Here is a 5,483-nt window from a genome sequence, read left to right on the forward strand (position 1 = left end):
ATGGATTCCACACAACGCTCTTTGGCAAGTACAAATCTCTACTTTCATTAATTTTGGGCATCCTATTCAATTTTAAAGCATTTGAAAAAAAACAATTGAAGTGGTTTTGAAATAGTATTGAGTAAAAGTTGACATATTCCAGTCTGTGATTATTCATCAACATCCATTCCTTTAATTTTAGTCTAAATAATTCCTAATTTCTGCTTTTCTAACTCAAACATTAGGTATAATTTCCTATAAATGAGGTTCATTGACCAAAAAAAAAAAACTGTAAAACTTAAGTTAATAAGTTAGTTACGTAGTGACAAACATTAAAAAAAGCATCAAAAGTGTTGAAAAAAGGGACAAAAATATAAGAAAAAGGGTTGATTTTCAATTTTGATGGGAAGAGAACACAAGGGTTAATTTAAAGTAGGTATAGCTGTTATACCCAGTACTTTTTGAGGCAGAGACAAAATACTGAGCTGTGTCCTTTGCTTGGTAAATTAGCTTTTGTCCACTGTCCACATGTCATTTATGGGGTTGTTCCGATGCCGTTGGACGTTCAGCTGGCTGTCCCTCACCCACAGATGTCTTTTTGCTGGCGTTCTAAAATCCAGAATCCTAAAAGTTCTAAAATCCCAAAATATCCTCCGAGCCATAGAACTGACACTGTATTCATCTTTTTTTTTTTTTTGAGTGAAATTGTCATTTGTGGACTCGCGAGACCTTCCTCCACAGTAATGTGGAGATACTGTAGTTCTGGCAATAGCTCTGGCAAGACTAGCTTTTGTGTAAAATAATGCTGTGGAAAGAGATAATTAAAAGATAAAAAGATAATTTTTCTGTCTTTTGATATGAAATGTATCCCAATAAGAGATTTCGGGGCTCCATAGTTTTCGGAAATGAAAGAATAGACCTTTTTGTCACTATTCCGTACCTACTCGTTCAGTTCATACATGCATATATTAAGCAGTGCATAATTAATTCAATTGTCTTGGCACAAGGGCGATCCACTCACATGCACATTTACAAAAGGATTGTGCAGCTTCTGTGGCCACTAGACCTGAACAAATACAACAAAAAGAAACTGTAATTCTGAAATTCTAGCATATTTTGAAATGCACCCCAAAAAAATCTGCCCCTTTCTATGCAAATGAACCTTGTAAAAATAGTGTTCACAAAGATCAGCAGCGCTATCAGCCACACGCAGTTGCAATGAAATCATTAGCGTCTTCAGAGAGTTGGTAACGGAAGAGCATTTATGAAGAGTGTCCTCCACTTCAAATACGATATGATAGACTTTATTAATCCCACACTGGGGAAATTCCTGATCAAATCATAGCGTCTTCTTCCACAGTATGAAGGAGCACTGATAGAATGGATATTAAACCTTCAAATGCCTCTGCACCTGCAGTGTGAAAATGTTTTTTCTCTTGTTCCCTCTGTTCTGTCTCCTGTGTTCTTGGTGCAAAGGCGACGTTTATATTTTCAAAAATTCAAAATCTTTTATTAATCCCACAATGGGGAAATTCACACTGTTGCCTAAGAAAGGAATAAGAGGCAAACTACAAGAACACACAATAGTAAATATAATTAAAGAAAATAAATACTGAATATATGAAGTATATATACATGGTTTGTGTGTGTGTGTGTGTGTGTGTGTGTGTGTGTGTGTCCATGTGGTCTACTGGGAGCAGTGCTGATGGTAGAGTCGCTGGAGGAGCTGTTCAGCGCTGACTCCTGCAGTGTCCTCCATGGGGTGGGAGGAGTCGTCCATCATGGAGGATCATTTAGCCACTGTCCTCCTGTCTCCCGCCACCTCCACTGCGTCGGGGGGGGGGGGGCAACCACGAACAGAGATGGCCTTCTTAATCAGCCTGTCCAGTCTTTTCCTGTCTGCCACTGCAATGCCACTGCCACTGCAATGGCCACTCCATAGGGGAATGGCCGATGCCACCAGAGTCATAAAATGTCCTCAGGAGTGTCCCTCTGTAGTTACTGTCGTCCCCATCTGCCATGAGGCCAAGAACTGCGGAGTCAGCAGAGAACTTTTGTAGGTGGCAGTTTCCTGAGTGACAGGTAAAGACTTGTAGAGGGTGAACAGGAAGGGGCCCAGAATGGTTCCTTGTGGGACACCTGTGCTGCAGACAACTGTGTCAGACAGCCCGAGGTTGGTTGGTTAGGTAGTCCAATATCCATGCAGTGAGGTTACCAATTTTGCCACATGACTCATCGTAATCAAACTCAAAAAAGGGCAAATGGAACTCAGGTGCAATCCTGAAAGGGCGTGTTTGTCATTAGCGCAATATCTTTTCTGCTTACTGGTTACTTTTGCTATATTATTTAATTACATATTATTCTATTTGATTTCACGTCACTCATTCACTTACATTGCAATACATTTTGGACTATGGCCACCTAACTTTGCTTAACAATATTTTTTATATATTTAAAAAACTTTACATTCATTCAGTACTTTTGTCTGTTGTTTGTTTGCTTGTTGTTTTTTTTACTGTGATTACTGTTTTTTTACTGAAAAATGATTGAAGTATTATCTAATATTTCAAATAGGGGTTGCATTCATGGTGCTATCAGTGGCCGCAATCTATTCTTTGTGAATTTGCCGATTTATTAACCCTTCATGAAAGTTCTGATGTCTTTTTTGTTGAAACCGTTTAAGAGTTTGCAGATTGCAGCCATGATTTTATCAGACCATCTCACAGTGTTACATGCATTGAGAAATCCATTTAGGGAGAAATCTGTGAGGCTGCAGTCATAGAGCATTATTTAGATGTGCAGTGTTTTTCCCTGAAAACACAGCCAAGCGGTGTGTTAATTGGTGAGAAAAGATGCCCTAAGGTTTCAGATGCAGGTGTTTTGATGTTGACATTCTTCTTGAAGTGAGTGATGATAGTTCTCCTACTGCAAAAGGCTCTGAAGTCTGCTGGGACTGAGACTGGCTGTCATGCACAACGAACAACAACTCAAACACACACACACACACACACACACACACTCTCTGACGGCCTCCTCTCCTGGCTTTCTGGAGGCTTCCTCACACTCACATAGACACTCATGTCATTCAAACTCAGTCTCTTCAGCTGGCGTCTCTCACTCTATACACACACACACACACACACACACACACACACACACACACACACACCTGCGGCCACGGCTTCAGGGCCCCTGTGCTACTCGCTTTTTCACCTCTGTATGACTGACCTTGATATTCTGATATCAGTGTTGATCCTTTTAGAAGGAGGTATTAACAGAGAGAGAGAGAGAGAGAGAGAGAGAGAGAGAGAGACCCTTCAAATACATGAAGTGCTCTACAGTTTGTTATGTAGAATTACATCAATTATATTACAAAATCACACACTGTAACATAGTACTGTAATGTTATTTGACCAAATTTTCTCTATACTTGCTTAACGCTAAAATTATTGTTTTTTTAAATGGAGTCTGGTGGGTTTAGCGCTAGCGCCTTCAGAGCTGTTTCTGGTTATAGGTCTGTCTTTAAAGAGGTCTATCTCTTTAGGGATCCTTTCCATTCTGTTGTCAGACACTTAATAATCTGTCAGTGGCAAAAACAGCCTTTTAAGTAGAGAAAATTGACAATGCACATTTAGGGTTACATTGCTCATGTGTAATACTGGACAAAGATTGTTGTTCCCATCAGTCCCAAAATAGGGTCCAGGTAGAAAATAAAAAATTACGTTAAGTGGTTAGTCTTGAAATTGGCTGTCACGAGACATTTTTTTTTTTCATGAATATGTTCCTTGACCTCAAGTAAAGAAACCCATTTGGACTCATACATATGTCACAATGCTTGATTACACTGTCAAATGCTTTGATAACGTTGTTATGAATTATTTCCTTGACCTCAAGTAAAGTGGAACCATTTGGACAGGCCATTAAAATGTCATACATTTTGTAAGACTGAATACAGTACCAAGGTGATTTACTGAGTTTTGGACAGATAGCTTCAGGCTACTTGTTGCTAAGTTACATGCTAAACCCTCGTGTTGTCCTCCCGTCCACCAGGAATTTGTTGTCCAATACTTTTTTTGGGCACTTTTTTCAACGCATTTTTTAAATTCATGGTCAACAAACCTAATTTATATGACATTATACCTAAAGAAAGCAGGAATTATGAATCATTTTGACTGGTAGTTGAGATCAGAGACTGGTATCTGTCAAGGTTTAGCCAAGATATGTTTTGAAACCATTTCATCATTTGTTTTAAATGCTATAAAATTGAATAAAACACCCCAAATTCAATGAAAGTTATCAATTGTGCGAAGAAAGTTGCATGCATAAGACTTTAGAAATGGGATTATTTTGACCCCAGGACAACACAAGGGTTTATGCTGCTAACTGTAGTTGGTTGCCATTAGCTAGTCAGCTAACAGCTGACTCAGCCCCATGGTGCAAGGAGCAAAACCCAGAAAGGAAAACTATCTTGGTACTTTATTTTCCTGTCATAAAACTGGCCTCCCTGTCAGTCTCAGAGGCTTTTTTTGGTCCTATTCTGGCGACTGCCGCCGTCTTCACTCACTGGGAGCTCCCAGTCTTTGCGATCAGTCCCATAGTCAGCTAAATTGGTATAGGCTTGAGGAGTGAGATTGGTATAGGTAAGACTACCAGTAGGGGAGAGCCGGGACGATTGAAACGCGGGACGGATGAAACATTCCAGTTTTCTCCGAGTGCAATGATGATAGACAGACTTCCTCAGGTCTGAACATAGACCATGTTAACCTCCTTCTATCAGCCAAATATCTCCCTGTTATTTCCTTTTATCGTGGAGTTACAGCCGATAAACGGGATTTGATGGTCAAAAGTAAACTTCATTAGCGGTCACATTTTTTTGATTATTAATGAGGTTTTTTCATTTAAAGGTTTGACTTCATGCTTAATCGGTAGACCAGTTAGTGATGTCCACAATCCTAGACTTTCATATTTCATGCTTGTTTACATGAGAAGCAAAACAGGCTGTAAGGACATATGTCTACGTCGGGACGTTTGAAACAGCTGTTTCAACCGTCCCCGACCTGGCTGTAACTCCATAGATTTTAAGTAAAGGCACAAATATCTGTGTTCATACAATTATTTATGGAGGTGAGATATGGAAAAGCAGTTTTAGAAAGATGAAAATATATTTGAGCCCACCAGGTAGGGGGGGTCGAGTTTTCCCATGTTATCCTATGGAGACGGACGGGTTGGGGCGCGTTATTTGGATGTCCAGTGGTATAACCCATTTAAAAACCTAGTTAAACGACATATTCCACAATAGAAACATGATATTAATGGAAAAACCTACGGTTCTAGCTATAAAAATAGCACAATCATCCACAGTAGATGATATTTCAATAACCGCTTCATACGCGCTTCAGGATGACGGCAATAGTTGTTAACAGACATTCACAAAGACGCATAGTCCTAAAAACATCTATCTATAATAACACCTTTTGGAAGTACCATCCATGATATACAGTAAA

At 39.5% G+C, this 5,483-nt stretch overlaps 1 protein-coding gene across 1 annotated transcript in view; it reads left to right on the plus strand.

The window, feature by feature from the left end:
• Positions 1-5,483, plus strand: part of jupb (junction plakoglobin b) — a 201,485-nt gene that overhangs the window by 58,359 nt on the left and 137,643 nt on the right. The gene's annotated exons all lie outside the window — the stretch shown is intronic.

This window comes from Etheostoma spectabile, chromosome 15 (genome assembly GCF_008692095.1).
Source record: "Etheostoma spectabile isolate EspeVRDwgs_2016 chromosome 15, UIUC_Espe_1.0, whole genome shotgun sequence".
NCBI lineage: Eukaryota > Metazoa > Chordata > Actinopteri > Perciformes > Percidae > Etheostoma > Etheostoma spectabile.